Below are 19,929 nucleotides of genomic sequence, written 5' to 3' on the forward strand. Positions count from 1 at the left end.
AGGCTCTAACTTTTCAGAATCTCTTGCATTTGTGAATTTGTCCTCTTAAATACATGGTATGCCAAGTCCCAATATGTCTTGGTTCTAAAATAATAAGAAAATAATAATTCACAGCGCATGAGATCTGTTTTTCTTCTAAGGAAATGCTTGGATTCTGAAAAGGTTGTAGTGGTGTGCTGCATAATGGTTCCACAGTCCTTGTAAAACAAGATGTACTTTGTCCTGTTAAAATTAGAACTACTTATGAGATGCCACACTTACTATGAAATTGCAAGTCGTCTCTCCTGGCAGAAGGTGATTTTCCTTGCTGAAGGGAAGCTGACATTGATAAGCCATTGATAATCCATGAAAATAGTATTGTCATAAATGGATATTGAAGTTTCTATCAGTGGGAATAATACTGTGAGGGGTTGGAAGAAAAGCAGGGTGCAACTGCACAGCCAGCATTCCTCTGCATCTTCTGCCTTTAGGACTAATTCATCACATAACCAACTAGTTATGTCAAGTGGAATTCACTGTTGAAAGGAGAACAGGTGAATGAGATAGAAAGTGAGCTGAAAATTGAAAGAAAAAAAAAATCTGTGTATCTAGCAAAGACTAATCACTGGATACAACCTTGAACCCCCAGTCACAGGAAGTTTTCTGCCTTACTTTGTTCCATTTCAGCTCTGGACTGTGATGTAGTTGCATATGCAATGCCCTTTCTCTGTTGAGCAATCAACACAAGAAAGGTCAATAATTAACCAACACTTGGCTACTGATCAAAAATCACAGCAGAAATCAGTGAAAACCACCACAAGTTGTGCCGTGCTGAGGCAGATTGCCCATCCCACTCTGTGCCCACAGAGGACAGCAGTTCAGGGCTGCCCTGTCCTTGCCACTGCCTTCTGAGCCTGGCTGTGCTGGCAGGGTGCAGCTGTGGTGGAGCAAACGCACCAGGGCAGGGTCCGAGCTGCGGCTGCTCCGAAGGCGGAGGCACGGGGGGTTTTGCCCACACAGATTCTCTGCTGCTGCTGTGGCTGGGTAAAAGGTGGTGTGTGCCAGTAGCTACAGAATAATCACACAGTTTGACCTTCCGAAGAATTTTGTTTAATATTTTGTTCTCACTCCTGATGAGTAGCTCCTATGTCCTCTCCACAGAACTGATGAGATGAAGCTGTATGTAGCTGGATTTGTAAGGAAACAGGGAAGATTTTCAAAGGCATATTTCCTTAAAAAACCTGTAAAACTATCTACCTGATTGCTGTAAAATGTACCTCAGACCATGTTTCTCATTTCTTACATTTCTAATCATGGAAACAGGGGATGTATTTTTATATAACTGTTTAAAGGATCTTTTCCCAATAAACAGAGGTTTGTTTCTGACTGCAGTTTTGGGGATGTTTCGAGTCTCAGTAACAGGATACCTCTGGGGAGTGGCCTAAATATTAAGAAGCAGCATATTTTAGTCAGTATCTGCGAACATTAGCTTTGAGTTGCACATTTCTGACTTAAAAAATTATTATATCCTTTAAAGTACATTTTATTCTTGCTTGAATGCTGCACAAATACAACAAACAGAGTTTATGAAGTCAAGTGCTGTACCCCACCCATGACCCCGTCCATTTCCTTTCATCATAAACTCATTATAAGTCAGCTAAATCCTCTTCTTTTAAACCTCTTCTTCAGGTGATCCTACTCTCCTGCATAAGTGGTCTGTATGGGCCAGATATACCTTATTTCTCCTCTTTCCAGCAGCAGTTTTTCCCTGTGGAGTGTGGGGCAGCCTGGTCCCACTCTCTGTGCTGCCTGACCTCCATCCTGGGCTGTGGCACAGGCAGCAAAGGCATCTCACCTTCCTCTCTTCACATGAGGATAATGCTCGTCAGTGGAACCCAACGTTAAATCCTGTATCTTGCACCTCTTACAGGTTTGCAGACATTTGGAGTGTCACCACCTTTGAACTGACTTTACCTGGCCTGGCAAGAGCCACTTCCCTAAATAAAATGTCCTCTCTGCTATTTAAAACAAGAGGGATATTTGAATTCTTGAAGATAATATTTTCTCATTGCAAAACAGTGCCTTTTTTTTTTTTTTTCCTTCCTGGCTTCTATCTTGGAAATAATTGAGCCATTTTGGTTAATGTTAGAAAAAAATAGCCCGAACCACACATCCAGTGTGGAAAGTTTCAGCCCAAACAATAAGTCTGGCACAATTATAAGCAAGAGAAAAATCAGATTTATAGGAAGCATTAGATAATGCTTGGTAACCTTAGTAATCCTTAGTAACCATCTGTGTCACAGCTTCCACCTGTGTGTATTGAATTCACAAGACTGCTTTCTTTTGAACATGCATGCAACTTGCACACACTCTCATCCAGTGTATTCTGCTGAAATGCATATCACTTAAATAAATAATCCACTTAACATGCATAAGAATCACTCTATCTAAATATGACTGCAGCAAATGGCATGTGTTGTTAAACCTGTTAATTGCTTATCATCTGTTTGTGTAGATTCTGTTCTGTAACAGCAAATGGAAGGCCAAAAGCTCATTTATACTTTATAATTTTTCCTGTTAGACATGTTTTAATAATTATAAAATCTTTTGTCCATCCTCAAAAACATACACTAAATTTATAATTGAAATGCTATTGTGACACAGAAAGCTGTCTAGCAATTAATGGTCCAGGAAAACAATAAGTTAGTGCAAAGCCTTGAGTCCTCGTTCTTCTAATACATCATTTTGTTTATTTCCATACTGTGTTTTTCGCAGTGGGAGTCAGAGGAAGCCTTTGGCTGAATATTCTCTACCCCTGGCTAAGAGACTCTGTTGTGTTTTCATTACGTTGGCCTCACATAATCCCTCACTGTTAATTTCAAAAAGCCTTTGATATTTCTGCATGTGTGTGTCCTAAACAATGAGCTGATCCATAATGCAGCATGATTTATTGCCTTCTGACCTTACACACAGCTTCTCCTTGTGGAAAACAGCTTATGAATCTGGGTGTTACTGCAGCTTGAGTAACACAGAAAACTTTCTTCCTGTGTGCTGTACCTGCATTCCAAGGCAAGGTCAGTGATCTGGTCAAGTGAGGCTTTGTTGTTTGGATGGCCTGTCTTGCCCACATTCCTTACAATAATTTTTTCCTGTATTCAAGTATGCTTCCCAAACCAGCTCTGCGTATGTGGAGAAGTCTCAGTATTTGCTGTGACTGTAGGCTGGTGATGCAGTGCATCTGGGCTGAGTACTCCTAGGACCAGCTGGAAAATGCCAGTGTGCTATGGAAAAACAGCAGCAACCGTGAGCTCCTTTCCTTCAGCTTGTTTGTTTTGATGGGTTCACATTGTGCCACCAGAACAAGTCTGATGTAAGGGATGCTGGGGCAGGAAGGCTGAAACTTGCCAGGGAGACCTGGAGAAGGAAGGTGGTGTGCAGAGAACATCGCCTTAAAGCTTATAATTTTCAGAGAAGCTGTCTGCAGGAATGCTGTAGGCGTGGAGGAATGATGATCTCAGGAGGTTGCACTGGCTGTACCTTGGGATATACACCCATTTGTGGGATGAGTCTGCTCACAATGTTCTAGGTAGAAATGTGTAAGTTTAAGTGGCCCAGCTAAACCCAGAAAATCATTGCCCAGCATTAAAAAGTTTGAGTTAGGAATCTGAGTCCAGGAATCTCTGCTACTTAGTTTTCTGGTAGATAGAGTAGATACTTGTTGCTTAAGGCACACAGGAGGGAAAGGGTTAGGAGAAAAAAGGTGAGCAAAGAATTTGGAAATCCAGTATCTTTGCACAGGATATATGAGCAAAGTCTACTAGAAACCTTTCGTGAGAGAATGAATGTGCAGTTAAAACAGTAATTTGTTGTTCAGGCACGTTCTTTTGGAGGAAGGTGGCTGACTGAATCTCCAGGTGCTAATGGTGAGAGTGGCAGTGGTTACTTTTCTGGTTCTGCTCCAAGGCTTGGCCAGTTTTTCCTCCTCTGTCAGTCTTTTCAAGGTGGGCAGAGCCGAGGATTTTACAGTGGCACCATGCCTTGCAGTCAGTTCCAGAGTAAATGGAAATAATGGAAAAAGTAATAAGAAGGCAGCAGTAGTGGTGCAGGGAGAGGGAAAATGGAGAGTACAGTGGTACTGCCCTGTTCTGTGGGAGTGAAGGATCACACGTTAGGGGAAAAGCTGGAAAAGCTGGCTGTCATATGTATGGAGATCTGCCACACACATGCTCATGTGCTGATCATGGTCAGTGACCTCATCCCTATGCAGGCCTGGATATCACAGTGGTTAGGATTTGCCAGCCAAGGACTGACTCTGGAGGAAAGTGAAGACTGGCTGGTTTTGGCAGAGAATCCCTACTCTTTGCGGTGTCACTTGGAATCTTGTGAAGGCCTGTGAATCTTAGAGTCTTTTTGCAAGGCTTTAAAGGTGGATGGCAGATGAAATAGGCTCATTTACTGGTTATTTAATTCCTCAACTAAATCTGCTTTCTATTTGTACCTGCCAGAGCTCACTGATTTACATTCCTGTAATGTGCTCTTTCTCTTTTATTTTTTTGGGCTATCCTGCTGTAGAGTCCCCAGAATCCAATACCCCACTAAGTCCATTGAGACACAGAGGAAGGAATGGTGATACCTGTTCTGTGTGCAGGCTGATGAGAATGACCTTGGAAAGGGTCATGGCAGTCTGATCAGCGATACAAGTCTAGGCTGACGCCTCTGTCCCTGCATGTGCTCTCAGTTGCATGTGGGGTCATCAGGCTGTTTTGTGTGAGCTGGGATTTGTTCTGTAACTCAGCATTTCCGGGCAGGGAAAGGCATGCTAACAGGACTGCTCTTTCCCAGCAGTGCTGCTCAGCTCTGTCCAGGACGTGCCAAGTCCTCATTAACATCTTTTGCCTAGTCTTGACATCGTTTTGGATGGCAGTGGTTGGTATTTCCATTTAGAGGGACTGATTTTTAGTTTCCTTTCATAGTTCTGCATCTAGCAGTCCTTGCTACAGCATACAGTAAGTATACATGAAACTCTCCTGTGGTCCCTACAGCTCTGCAGTAAAGGCAGAACTGTGTAAAGATCCTGAGAGACAGAGCATTTTCCCATAAATTCTTTCCCCTGTCTGTTTTCAAATTAACTGGTGATGGATGAGGGGGAAGAGGAAGAATAGCATAATAAAACTCCCCCATTGCATCACTTGAAATTCTCAAGGAATGTTCGTAAAAATCAATGTTGCTTCTCCTCAAGCTGCTGGGGGGGGCCTCACAAGTTCTTTAATCAATTAAATGTTCATTTTCAGATTTCTTTTTTAGCATGGCTTCTTAAATGTCTTTGTGTCTGTGTGCCTGGTGTTACTTTTCTAGCTAAAATAATCACATAAGTTTTGCATATTTTAAATATATACTAGATAAGCAAATAATAATGGGAAACATGAAAGTATGGTTCACATTAGGAATTTAAAGTTGAGGTAATCTGAATGGGAGCCACATGAGTTTGAATGGTTTGGCTAGTTTAGTTTATGCCATTGGGAAAATAATGGGAAGGAAATCTAAGTGTGTGTGGTACATTTGGTTATTGTGGATAAAGCAGAATATCATCTAAAATTGCATATTTCTTTTTGTGATAATCCTTTCCAGTCTTAGGGAGCAGTCAAGATAAAATAAAATCTGTGAACTGCCATTTTCCCTGTAAGCTGTAAAAAACTTATTCTGGTAATTTTTTCATGAGTAGGTGAACGTGGTTGTTCTTATTGTATCCTAATTTTCATTTTGAATAAGGATATTAATCTGGCAGGCTGTACTTGATTTGTGTTTCAAAAAAAAAAAAAAAAAAAAAAAGACTGGTGGGATATGTGTAGGCCAGATAGGACTAATTTTATCTGAAGATACTTGCTTCTTTAATAACAAGTCATCCCTTCTTCTCAGCATGGTTTATCCCACTACATTTTTCACCCATTTCAACTCCACCAAGGGCTGGTATCCTGAGAAGACCTTCATTCCTTGCGTTTTGTATCTGACCTCCCAATAGTAGTACTTGTTTACCCAGGGAGATCATTGCTTTCTGGAGAGCATCCAGCTGATAACTTACTTTTTCATTAGACCCTTTTTCCTATTAGTTATCTCCTGTTAGTTGATCTGTGTCATTTGATAAAACTAATTAGGTAATAAAAGACTGTTTCTGAGCTCCTCCCTTTAATTTTGGCATGGTGAAATGTGCTTCTTGGCACCTTGCTCTTTCCACATAAAGACAGCCTTCAGTTGACAAACAACATTAATCCAAAAGAAAACAAGCCAGTTCACGCATCCTCTCTTGATATATCCTTGTGCCAGAACAAAATAGTTCCTAACAAATTATTTGTACCAAAGATAGTGACATAACCCTGGCTCTGGTTTAGAGTTTTACAAATGTTTGCAGAGCTTCTGAAGAGGCCAGGCTAAAAATACTCAATGAAACCATTCAGAATTCTGCTAAAAGCATTTTGTTTCCTAGCACTTTCCTCCCTTCTGAAAATGCCCTCCCACAGCTGCATGGCATTTATCAGAAGGTGATGAAGGTATAAGGTAGGAAATCACATTTAATATTTTGGTTTTAAATTTAGGCTGATTTTCAGGTTTCCTTTTTAGATTACATACATTTTTGTAAAGAAAGGGATATTTCAATGGAAGGTAAGTTTATTATTAGCTTCAAATTGAAGTATACTCATGCAGTGAAGAAGGCTGATCAGATTGTCCTTTATGAAAATGTTCAGTGTAAAGGTTTGAGGTGTCATGGTATGCAACATTTCAAAGACAAATAGCCAAGAATTGCCACTCGTTTATGGACAATGGTCTTTGCTGCACCCTAATGATGTAGGAATTTCCTGAGGATGCTGGGGTTTTTTTCTTGATTGCTGCACCCCAGAATAAAAAGTTTACTTTGGGAAGAGTATAGAACATGCTCAGATGGGAGACTTGAAGAAATTATTGTAGTAATTTTCCATTCAGCCCAGAGAAAATCTGTCAGAGCCAGTGAAATTAGACTAACAAAAGGATCTCCACGGTAGCTATTTTGTGTTTCATACTCAGAAATGTCACCTCTCTTAAGAGACAGGCTTCTACCTGTTTGGTGTGAAATGCAAGCAATGCTTTGGTCAGGTCTGAAGAACTGTCTTGGTATTAGTTGCATGTTTACTGTGTGTTGTATTTACTTCCGTCTCAGAAACATCTACCATGGGGATGTTCATGTTGTGCTTGCAGAGATTTGGAGTATTACATCTTCTGAGATGCAAGAGTCCCAAAATAGCAGTGTATGAAATTTTAAAAGCAGTGGTATGATAAACCTGGATAGTACCAGTGTGTGCTTGTGAGTCATGTGATAAATAAATGATGGAAGTGATAGTGAGAGTCAGCTGCAGCAACAAGAAGTGACTGTTTTAAAAACTAAGGGGAAATAAAAGTTTGTACTTTCATTTGTCCTAATTAGATTCAGAAAAGGTTTTTGACTTGCTTGCCCCTGAACATTTTTTATCATCTTCTCTAGATGGACTTACAGCCAATACTGACTCATGGGCATTCAGCTAAGATTCCTGAGATGGTTATTATCCTCTGGAGCTGCTGCTTTTCCTAACAAGAACAGTCCTGAGATACTGCAGTTTACAATCTACCATAATGTTAACTACGACTTTTTTTGTCTGTTTTGACTATCATACCTTGTGTCTCAGGCAGAGTTGATTTTGCATTTCTAACATTAAACGTGAGAGCTTTCCAAGCAAGTGGCAGTTCCACTGCAAGGGAGCCGAAAGCATGGCCTAGCCTGCCATTGTGTCAAATCTGATAATTGGTTTTCACACATAAGCAGCTCTGGAAATCCAAACTACCAAGCCTGTTTGTCCTGTGTGCTTTCCTTTAATGTACTGTTCATTTTCACTTCAGACAATTTCTTAGCCCTCCTGGCTGAAATTGAGTGCCACGAGAAGCCCCTGTCGAAGCCTTGCTCAGATTGTTCCGGTGTTGTGCTTAGTGGCGCATCAGTGAGCTGTATCCTGTGTGGCCTCATCTTCAGCTTACTGTGAACAAATTCTCCAGGATTACAGAATTGCTAAGAGGTAGCGTTGGGAGTCTCTGTCTTTATGGGCAGCCCTGTGGTGCCCAGCAGCCTGACACTCATTTTCCCTCAGGCTCCTTGCCCTGTCTGGGCTCTGTGCTGTCCGCCCTTGTTGTAGGTGAAGATGTGGAGCAGTGCCAGAGGTTCTCTTGCCAGCAGGGTTACACGCTCATTTTGGCTTGACCTCAGAAGAACGGCAACAGATAAGGAATAGAGGAGGCTATAGCCCAGTTTTGAATGGACTTGCTCTTGGTTTCTCTGCCTTGGCTCAGGGTTTAGCCATGGTCTCTGCACAGGTGTCAAGATCCGATCCATGGGAAAGGAGAGAGACTGCTTGGCTCACACTGCTGCAGTCCTGGCCTAGGCACTGCAAAAATAAATGAGGAAGTGGTGTTGAGCAGAAGCACTGCTCTGGGTGTCCTGGCAGGAGACAGCTCAGCTCCTCCACTGCTTTCTTGGCTGGACAGGTTGGGAGAACTCACCTGCCTGCTGCTCATTTGTGCTGCTGACAGATGCTGCTTGTACAACTGATGGGAGAAACAAACTTTTCCATCTCCACCCTTGCACATGAAGACAACGCAATTTAATATAAACATATAAACATGTTTTTCACTGCTTATTAAAACAAAGCTGCTAACATATTGTGGATTAAACCATTAATATTCACATTTTTCCTTATATGGGGTCCACAAACACTGTCTGTATATGGAATTAAGAGTACATAGCTGTAGGAGAACTGTCTTTACTAGCTGATGACTGTGCAGCATTTTCTGAATTCATGAGAAATCCTTCTACAATTCAGGATTGTTTTTTCTAGTAGGGAAAAAACAATTTTGCTGTTGAGACACTAGATTCTTTTCAGGTTTGACTGCATTGTGCTTAGCTGAGACAGTTATTGTTTTGTTAGATTATTTTTTTTTTTGAATGATCACATCGGAGAAATGCCTAAACTCATCTGAAAATTAGAAGAGAAAAAACACTCCTATTTTACTGCCATGCTAGGGTGAGCTCTACTGACAGTTCCAGCATTCAATGATGTTTCACGGTGCTTTTGTTTGGTGCTAAAAAAAAGATTTTCTGATTTATGCCTAAGCTACATGGAATACATATAAGAGCTAAAATTGAGTATATGTCTTGCAAAGGAGGATTAAAATTGGAAGGAAAATACACTAAATTGTGGTGTAAGTGGGTTGTGGCAGTGACTTTTTTTCTATGCAAAATTTAAGATAAAAGATGAAAAATGCTAAAAGCTAAGTAACAGCTGGTGCTGGTAAACAGTATTTGTCTTCAAAGAGCCATAGGGATTTTAATGAATTTTAAATGATCCATAAGTGAAAGAGCTGATTTGGCTTGACTTGCAGATACTGCTGCTGAAGCAAAGAACTTAAGTGTCCATAGCAGAGCCAAAATGAAATCTGACTCAGGTGTTCCTGATCTCTCTCCTTGTTCTCCAGTTGCTTGACTGTCAAGGCAGAGTGACACAAAATTGTCAGCAGGTTGTCCCTGAATATTTTTTCTTTTAGCAGTTAGAAGCTTTGGTTCTCTGCGACAGACGTTTGTACTATAATTGCATGAAAGTGGTTTGAGCATGTCTGCTTGCAAATATATTTTATTTTTAGAAACTGCAAAATTTTCCCCTGTTCTTACCATTTCCTGTGGTTTTACTCTGGAGCATGATGGATGAAGAAGGCTATTTGTGTGATTAGCAAAATGAGGTATGAGAATAGCAACTGCAGGTCTTGGGTTTACAGTTGCAAGTCAGATGTGATGGTCAGTCCCTGAAGTGTAGTGGCAACAAGTGAACTTCTTCAATTATAAAAGTTTATTTGTCCTATTAGAAGTGTGTAGGACAAGTGAGGCTGCATTATTTTAAAAGCCCTGTGGGATCCATGTAGGAAAGTGTCCATAGAGGTGGTATTAAATCAGTGAGAGTGTAGAAACAGTACATTCACCTGTAGTAAGCAGTGAGAGAATTAAGCTAAACAGGAACACGATGCACTGGAGTAAGTGTTGACACATGGAGTTAATTGAGAACAATTAGGTCTGTGCATAGACAAGATCTACATAGCCCGTTTGATGCATGGCATTATGTGAGTAAAGGGTGCAGGATCAGACCTTTTGTTTACAGATTTACCTAATGCTTTAAACTGTTTGGATGAATGGTGTTACACAAATGTTAGTCATAATTATTATTTAATTATGACCGCATGTTTACTTTGAACATGGTCCTATGCTTACTGTGTAGGAGAGCCAGGATAATGTTGCAGCTTCAGTGTGTGAGCTACTGTTTGCCAAGCAGCGTTTCCTTAATGGCTTCTCCTTCCACGGGATGAAAATGCCTCCCTGGATGGTGAAGTTACACCAGTTGTGGTATGTAATAGGCAAATAGCTTGCATAAGAATACCATCAGCTGGAACATTTTGGAATATGCATCTGAGATGGAATGCTAACTTATTAAAATTGATGCTATTAAATGTGCTGCTTGTATATCATTTCAAAATCCCTAAGATGCCAGTATTTCATTCTGTTTCCATTGAGAGTACAGAAAGCAAATTTCGTAGTATGATTCATAATATAGGAGTGCTGCAGACTTTCTGTAATTCATGTGTTGCTATTTTAATTTGCATTTAAATGTTTAAACTGTTATAAAATTGAAGATTCTTTAAACTTTATTTTTTTTTCACTCTTAAGCAGAATTAAGTTGTTCCTTGTTTAACTCTATTTTGAAGTTTTCCTTTGCTCAGATCTTCCATTTCAGATACTGTGGAGATCTTAAGATAATTTTATGACTGGCTATGCATATAAGCAAGAAACAGCTTAATGGGTATTTCTTTTTGTTTGATTGGTTTTGTTGAGGGTTTTTTCTTTGTTCATTTTTTTGATTGGTTTGGGATTATTTTTAGTTTTTCTTTTTTTTTCTTTTTCAAAAGACCCTTATAAGAAGTATAACTCTGAGGCATGTATGGTATATCCTAGGTTGCAAGAGAGGGCATGCTTTCTGTCCTATCCTTTTCACTAAGTTAATGTGGGTGTTTTCCTAAGTGACCAAAGGTAATGGAGAATATGAACCTTTTCCTTAGAATGCTCTTAGTTCTTTGAATGGAGATACCTCAGTTCCTCCACGCCTGGCATTTTACAATGATTGGTGCTACTGAGAGGGGGAAAAAGACCTCTCTTGAGCACAGGCTGTGCACATAGACTTGTGTGCAGGATCAACCTCACTAATTCAACAAATCCTAGTCTTTCCTTTAACCCAATACGGGAATCTTCTGATTCCTGACAGTTACTGAATCCCATATAGTAATTGCAGTTTATATTTTTCTCATGGTTTAAGGCACTTGATCTTCCCTGTGGACCTCCCCTGACATGCTTGCCCCTGCTCACCAGCCTGTAGAAGAAAATTTATGAATCTCCTGGTGGTGACAGGCTTAAGGTGACATGGCACTTCCCATGTGCACCAAAAAAGCGTGTATTTCTCTAGTTCAGTTTTCCTGAGCACCTGCTTGCTTTGGTGACAAATGACTTATCCAGTACATTTAAAAAGCAAATTAAACTAGTCAATCATTTAGAATAAGTGTGTTTTCTAAAGGGAAAAGGGGAGACATGCTGATTTCTGCAGGAGAGAAGAAACTTTTTTTAAATTCTAGGTGTTCAAAGTTTAAGTAAACTTTACTTTCACACGAAAGACATTCTGTCCTACATGTCTGTGTCTACCTGGAATCAAAGTATTTTGGTATAAATAATTTATGTTTGATTTGAAAAGATTTCTGAAAGGAAGTTTGGTTTTAAAAAAGCATTTCAACCCTTCAATTTGTTATTTTGGTGTAGAAATGAAGGTAAAAATAATTTGTGAATGCAGTTTCCTTGAGAGGAGTTGAGTTTCTGCATTTCTTTCCTGTGTTTTTCCAGCTCAGCCATACGATTGAAACTTTGAATATTGTAGTGTCAACAGCTCCTTGTATTTTCACTTGATACAGTTGAGCAAAAATTTTGACATTCAGCTGAAATGTTTGAGGAGCCATTACCAGCATAATTCCACTTCTTAAGTAAATCTCATCTCAGTGCTTGAAATCTAAATGGATTAATATTTTTAATGTCTTGTTTACAATGCTGCCTATGAAAGCCTGTATTTGTCTACTTGCCAGCCTTCCTTCTTGGCCAGGAACCATTCTGGCGTGAATCTCAACGCTGGGCTCCCATCCATTTTCCTTGAGTCTCTCTCTGGTTCCCTCCCTTTTCCTCAGGGGCTCTCTGGAAGATTGTCAGAAGGGCTTTAATTTCTTGAGCAAGTCAGCTTTTTTTGACTCCTAAATATTTCTATCCCAGCCCTGAATTTCAGAGTTTGCCAGCCAACCACAGATGGCTTGCCCCAGTGGTGTTACAAAAAAATACATACATTCTCAGATTTTGCTGAAAACAAACCTAAAAACGAACCAGCATTAGCTTTGTAAGTGGGCAGAAAAAGATACTTAAGAAAAAAGAATCATGCAGAGGGGAGTGTGTGTGCGCGTGTGGCTTGACAGGGTCGCCCGCAGTCATGGTGGAGTAAAAGTGAACTAGTAGGTAACTCCTAACAGAGATTGTATCCTTTATAGCATCCTATACCATGTATACATTTTACCAGCACAGGCATACTAGCTAGGAATGCCCCCAAAATCACTAAAATTATAAAACCCCCTACTTATGACCAGTATGGTGGCACTGGTTTAGCTGTGATTGCTGAGTGTCTTCAGGAGTAGGGGGAGTCTTAGAGGAGAGCCTGGGGACTTGGTGAGTGTGGCATGAGCCCAAGTGCTAAAGAAGCAAGCAGGTTATTAGGGAGTAGAAACCAGGGCTGTGTGATATCAGACTACATTACAGTAAAATTATGCAGCTGTAGGCATGGTGAACCCTCTCTTCTGAGCAGGCCAGCAAATCCTCACTGGTGGTTATTTTGATATGTGATACTCTGATGCTAATCTAAGGAGTTGAATGCGAAACCAAAGAAACCCCAGCAACAATGAGAGCCCTTAGCCGAGCGAGGAGCTCTTGGCAGTTCCCTCTGCCTTCCTAGAAACAGTGAGCAGGAGCTCCTGCAGGGACAGGGTGCCAGGTTCCCGGAGAGGCACGGCCAGGTGGGTCCCTGCGTGCGCCCCTGGGTCAGGTACATGCAGAAGGGACAGCAGTGTCCCCACGTCGCAGTGCTGGGGTGGTAATCAAACAGCCCCCCAAAGCAACAGCAATTTCTGCTTGGTCTGCCTTGAGGTGGGGGTTTTCTCCCCGGTCTGGCATTAGAGGGGAGTGCAGGGGGGTGGCTGCCCTGGAACAGAGCCTGGCCAGGGACACATTTTGCCAGCCTGCCCCTGCCCTTGGAAGAGTGGGAGCCACTGTGACCCCGTGGTGGAGGAGAATCCTCGTTGCCCCTGCCATCAGTGCAGTGCTGCTCTGCCTCCTGCCTGGGGGCCCCCTCACGAGCTGTGCTCCAGCCTCCTGGGGAAGGTCCCCTGTGCTGCAGGTGAAGAGGAAGGTGTGAGTGAGAGGAGACAGCCAAAGCCCTGCGTGCCTGCCCATGAGACAGAGGTGGGGGCCAGGTGCACCCCAGGAATGAGTGAGTGAATGCATGTGTGTGTGTGTAAGATGCTGATTCCCAAGGAGATCTTAATTTCTGGTTCTTAGCACGCCATTTATTTTTGAAAACACGGTATTACTCCAAATGAGATTGGTTGATGAGACACAATAATCTTGAAAATCTTACATTACAGATATCTGAAGGAATATGAGCATTCTTAATATTTTATAGACTAGCGTGTCTGGCTCTGAGAAATTATAAAAGAGGTATAAATAGCATGGGTAAAGAAAAGGGAAACATGGATTTAATATCTGAAGCAGCCAAGTATTTGGCTACCCTTTATCATTTATTGATCATTCTCTGCTGTTTTCTGTCTGTCTCTCCAATTATTTGGAGTCAAGTATTCTCAGATTTTTTTTTTTTTTAATCTCCTTGTCTGTCTCAGACACCAGGCTTACAAGAAGAACGTACAAACATGAGTGTGTGAGTCAGGAAACATGTCAGTGGAGGTGGCTGTGTGAGCAAGGCTGTAGGTAAACAGAAATAAAGTTAATTGGCAGTTTTCTTGTGTGCACGGGCAGCTGAAGTCCTTTTCACTGGAAGAAATTTTCTTTTCCCATTATCCTTCAACATTCTCTTGGAGGAATTGTCTCAAGGGAAGTGAGTGAGTCAGAAAATATGCCAAGTTCATGTCATGGCTGTTTCGGCATTTCTTTCTCTTGCTGGCCTCCAGGAGCTTTATTGGCAAGTGTTTTTAAAGGAAATATTGGCACAGGAAGGCCTTATTGTTTATGTCATGAAAGTCTCTTGGCTTCTTCTGCCTTGTTATTTTCTCCCTTAAATGGGGAAATTAGGAGTGGGGGGCACTGAGAAAGGAAAAGAGGAGAGAAGCAGAAACTATTTGCGTTGCTACCAAAACTCTTCCCCCCACATCAGGATGTATCTTGGTGAGTCCTCTCTTTGGTTTTTCTCTGTTGCTGCTTTTCAGGCTCTGCTACAGCCGATAAATGGGTTTGTAAATGCAAAAGTTTCCTTTTTGTGCTTTTCAAGATGTGGCACTTAGAGACTCCTTTGAAAGAAGCCAGCAGTTTTCTGCTGGGCTCTCCTCTGCCAGAACAGGGCAGGGAGAGGCAAACTCAGAGCCCAGACAGAGTCAGATCACTGCCACCTTCTCACATGCAGATCAGAGCTCTGTGATGGGCTGTGGAGGACTTTTCATTAAATTCTTTTCAGTTCTGTGTGAGGTTTGCATACAGAATACAATGTGATTTACAGGAAAAAAAAAATTGGGAACTTCTGCAGAGCAGATGCAGCGGGTACAGTTAGAAACAATAGTGAGATGGTGCATGGTCAGAAATGTTGCTTGTTAAAAACCAAAGCAGAAAGCAAAAGCTTTCCTTCAAATGCATACACATTCTTAAAAAAATACCAAACCAACAAACCAACCCCCTCCCTCTACCTAAACTTACTCATATGCACTCAGGCAATTTTGGCATAACATAAAAGCACACAAAAAAAGAATTATGTCCAGTGCAGCAATAAAAATTGCTGTAACCTATTACCCTCAAATTAGGTGAGAGTTGGAAAGTCTCTGAGGATGCTATTAAAGAATTAAATATTAACATTTCAAAGAACGCTTCAGTGTTTAATTTTTTTATTTGGAAAATAAAAAGTTAACTCTCCTTGTGATACGTCATGGCAGAAATTCTCTTTCTAAACCAGGTTCATTTTTAGCTATGATATTTGCCTCTCTGATACTTGTGTATGCAGCTCAAAGATCTAGGATAAAAAATTCTTTCAGGTTAGCGTAACAAAGGTATGCATTAATATACAAAAAAAGCATAACCCTATTTCTTCTGGATTTGTTACCACAGAAAAAGAAATTCAAAGCAAATGCTTATTTCTGTGAGTTAAACAGAGAAAATGACATCTAAACCATTTTTCTTTGTACCCATTTAAACTAAGGATTGTGTGTGGCATTAAATATCTATTTCAAGGCTGTGATGCAGTTTTTGTGATGTCTCTTCAAACACTAAGTATTTGTTGGTACATAATAATTCTTTTTATTGTGGCATCTAACTTGCATTTTGGTGATGCCTTTTTGGAATGCTCTTTTTCAAAGGAAAGAGAGGTGATTAATCTTGGCTCTTTAAACCTGTATTGTTTCACTTTTCAACTCTTTCATGTTCTTTTGTTTTCTAACCTACCTATTTGCAGCGTCTGTGCAAAATTCTGTAGTGCATAACAGTTTAATTTGTGGAAGCTTTTCCCTTCCCCCTCTACTTCCAATTTTGTACTTTGATTTGCTCAGACCTTGCTTTTACTTTCTTAAAGCATGTATATACCATTGAAGATTAGTTCAAAGTTCTTGTGGAACATGCATTTCTGGACCTGAATATTCTTAGAGCTTGTTATTTTTTCAGATTTGGGATCTTGCTCAGCCTGTTACAGGAAAAGTATCTGCCTGCCAACATTAGAATCCAGGGAACAGGAATCTGCATTTTGCTTGGAAAACATCTTTAGGAAGGGTGGCTGTGGCTTTTATATTCCTGCCTTCAAGTGCTTTTACCAAGACTGAGCCATAAGAATTATATTGTAAAATGATAATTACAAAACCAGGAAAAAAATACCCCTTCTAGCAGCGCTGGCATATTTGTTTATAATTTATTTGTAGGAATATGAATCTGTAAAAAAGTAATCACTTAAAAGGCTATCATAATTCCATATAGGATCTTGCAAGTGCGCCATTTTCACTATGTTGTAATTGTTATCTAGAGGGAAACATGAGCTTTTTCTGTTTTTTTCAGTGTGTACATATACCTGTATCTATGAATATATTTGAATAGTTATATCAAAAGATAAGCACTGTAATACTTATGGTAATATCACCATGGATTTTTCTTCTGTGTTAGGAATCCTACATTTATCAGTTCAAGCAGACAGAAACCTTTGTGCCATGTTCTTTGTGTCTCATGTCATAACACGAGAAAAAACAAACCATAAAACTGGGTGTGAATAACTGTACTTTGGCCTGTGTCTGCTACCCACTTTACCAGACAGCCAAAATTCTTTGGACATGGCAGTAAAAGCTCAGTATTAAATCATTGGCCCATACCTACTGCTCCAGTGTCGGGTGCACTGTGACAATATTGCTTTATCACTATGCTGGAGCACCAAGTGAAATTACCTGTTTGCTTAGGGACTTTCATTGGAGATGTCTTTCCCCTCTGTCCCCTGAAACTTGGAGGTCTCTTCTGAGCTAGGAAGACTCAATTTGGGCTGCCCTATTGGTATTAGGCTTGTTGGTTTCCTTAGCAATGAGCTTTATGAAAGTACCTTCTCCTTTTCAAGAGCTTTCTCCTCTCTCCCACAGCTCCATTCATTTTCGTTGCATTGGAGAAATAAAAGAAAATTAAAATTGGATATGGTTAATAACTGATTTGTAAAAAAAATCTCCATAATTCAGAACTTTTAATTTTCTGACGGCCTGACTGTCATGTGTGCATAGAGAGCTGATCAAGATGAGTGCTCTCAAACCACAGCTACAGTTCAGTGCTTCAACATGAAATGAATGGGAGCAGGGAGTCAATTATAATTTAGGATTGTGGTGTTCATCATGCAGGCTAAACAGCCTGGCTTAACAGGAAGAGCTCAAAATTCACAGATCTACCCAGTTCTTCAGGGGAGGCAATGATTTGGGTAAAAATTATGATCCAGTTATAATCTACTTGAATTTCCAGAAGTTATTAATAGGGTTCTTTCCTGAAGGCTTATGAAAAATTAAAGCTGCTGTGCACTGAAAGGGAAACTTGTCATGAATTAATAGCAGGTTAAAAGTTAGGAAGCAATAGGGAGTAAATCAAGGAGTTTTCCAATGGGGAAAACCTGTAAGCCATCAATCCAACATAAAGGAGAAGGGGTTATTATCAAAGTAATAAAGTCTGATGGTGGTGCTTGAGTCAACTGGGAAGAATTGTGCAAGGATTTGTGACAGCATTGAGTGTGACTGAGCAGTAAAATGGCAGAGGAAATTCAGTCACAATAAATGGTAATATTTTTAAAAGGAGGAGGATTGCAATCATAGTGGACTTACAGCCACTTAGGAAAAAAGTGCTGGTGTCTAATAGATTTTTTATAAAGGTAATAGCTGAATGTCCATCATATGTCAAACTCAAACACTGGGGATTTTTAGAAAGGGGACAGAGAAAATTTTCATATTCTCCATGTTTCCCTCTACATAGGACAGCATCCAAGTAATGTGATCTTTGTTCTGACCTGTCACATTTTCATGTCTGTAGTATTAAAACATGTATAACAGCACAGTATTTTGCATCCTCAGATGGATCTTTTTCTGACATGATCTAGAAACCCCATAATAGGACAAGCAAGTGAAGATAGACCAATGCCTACCATTGTTGTAACACTTTGGTAGAAGCACCTAGCAGTTTCTTACTGCTAATTACAAAAGGAAAACACCAAGAACATATTTGAAAAATAAAGAAGTGAAGCCTGTATGAAATTTCAAACTGGGAAAAATTACAAATGTAAAAAGCTTTATGTTGAACAGAAGCTCTCTTAATAAATCTAGTTCATCTGGGGACTTGGATGTAACAAGCCTGTCTTCCATAATATTTTATTCCAGAATGGGTTAGTCCCAAAAGACTTTTTGAATGTGTGGGTTCAGGTGTATGTACATATAACTGCTGTACCTGTCAAATCCTCTATTTATTCCAGAGCAATTTTACCCAGCAAAACTTATGCCTGTTAGGTACTAAGCACCAATATCGTGGCCATAAATATGCAAAATTAACCAGTTTGCCAGGTACTTTCCAGGTACAATAACTGCTACATATTTTGTATATATTCCAATTGTTCTCTTGGTTACAAACTTGCACCTGAAGTATGGGATGCATACTGTATGTAATGATTTCTACTCCCCATGCATCTGAAGATCTCAGATATTAAAGAGAAGAAAAATATTCTAATCATGCATTCATGAAAGTCATTGGTCTTTGGATTGTTTTACTTATGGTTTTATATGATGTTAAAATTTTACCATTTCTGACAAAAAAATTTACGAAAATCTATGTCACCTACAAAAGGCTTGAGATTACACTGACCAGTCTGTTCTTCAGAATTGCATAGGTGTATTCAAACAGCTTAAAAGATTACTATTGTTGATTCCTTGATTAAAAAAAAGAAAAAAAAATTATGCTAATGTTGTTCTAAGGTTCATCTAATATATATATATAAGTAATAAGTAATTTTACAATTTACGCAAATTTAAATAGAAAAAGATTAAAATTCAAAGCAGAAAACCCAATGGATGTGTTTTTTCACAGAAAAAGTAATGCAAAGATTTTTACTGTATAAATAGATTCTGCATAATGACAGAAAATGTTATTTCTACATTGCTTAATTTCTCATTTTTCTCCCTGACATTTTGAATCCCGCATTAGTCTGTAGAACAGATTCAAAATATCAGAGGTAAAACAAAAAGCCAAACTTTGTCTTCAGGATGTAGTTTCACTAACTTGATTGGGCATTACTCAGAGCAGATCCATTTTTAGCATATTGAAATTTGCATACTGACCTTTTCTGCACTGTGAATGAAAATTGATTCTGTGATGTGTTGATTAGTGTCGTAAAATAACGTTTAAGATATCATTTAAATTTATTTTTTGGTGAACAAGAATGACATCTACTCTATTATAATAATAAAAATGTCCATTACAATAATAAAATAAATCTAGATTGCTTCCAGAGAGCTGAAAAAGATGATTTTACAAAGCTAATTTTTGTTTTCAGAAATGCTCACTGACATTTTCTGTCTTTGGTAGCTCTCAGTAAAGTGCAGAAATGTTGAAAGTTTAACAATCCTATGCAGGATGGATGTAGACATCGGGACTGAAATGAGGGAATGTGTATGTTTGCATGAGTGCATATGCTGATGATAATAGTTTGGAAAAGTGTCACCTCAAAACTTGAGACAGAGCAGCTACTCCAGGCGAGCTAGGTAAATGGATGCTTTTATTGCTCTTCCAGTGCGATCACTGCACAGTTTAATATAAACTGAAAGCAGACTTACTTCAGGAAGAATAATGTGGAGTAGTTAATGTGTAGATTGCCCTAAGTAATGACTGAAAAATATGTGCATAATTACTTTGACCCGCTGAGGTCCCAGGTGGAGCACCTGCTCCAGTTTAGTATTGTAGGACACTGAGTGAGCAACAGGAGACAGTCTAGACAGGAGTATCAAGAAATACCAAAGGCGTTGGAAGCTGGAGTTCTAAGTAAGGTTTTAGCAAAGCACAGCTGCTTAGTTTTG

General features: G+C 39.8%; 1 protein-coding gene across 8 annotated transcripts in view; it reads left to right on the forward strand.

Moving 5' to 3' along the window:
- The window catches only part of THRB (thyroid hormone receptor beta), a 170,356-nt gene that overhangs the window by 77,497 nt on the left and 72,930 nt on the right, over window positions 1-19,929 (forward strand). Inside the window, exon 1 of one of the 8 annotated variants that reach the window (XM_063408906.1) lies at window positions 13,106-13,167. The exons of 6 other annotated variants lie outside the window; for them this stretch is intronic. The gene's annotated coding sequence lies outside the window, so the exon portion shown is untranslated. Of the gene's footprint in view, window positions 1-13,105; window positions 13,168-14,451; window positions 14,549-19,929 lie in introns of those variants that run through there. One more of the 8 variants, XM_063408915.1, reaches the window with a different exon arrangement.

Source organism: Prinia subflava, chromosome 1 (assembly GCF_021018805.1).
Source record: "Prinia subflava isolate CZ2003 ecotype Zambia chromosome 1, Cam_Psub_1.2, whole genome shotgun sequence".
NCBI lineage: Eukaryota > Metazoa > Chordata > Aves > Passeriformes > Cisticolidae > Prinia > Prinia subflava.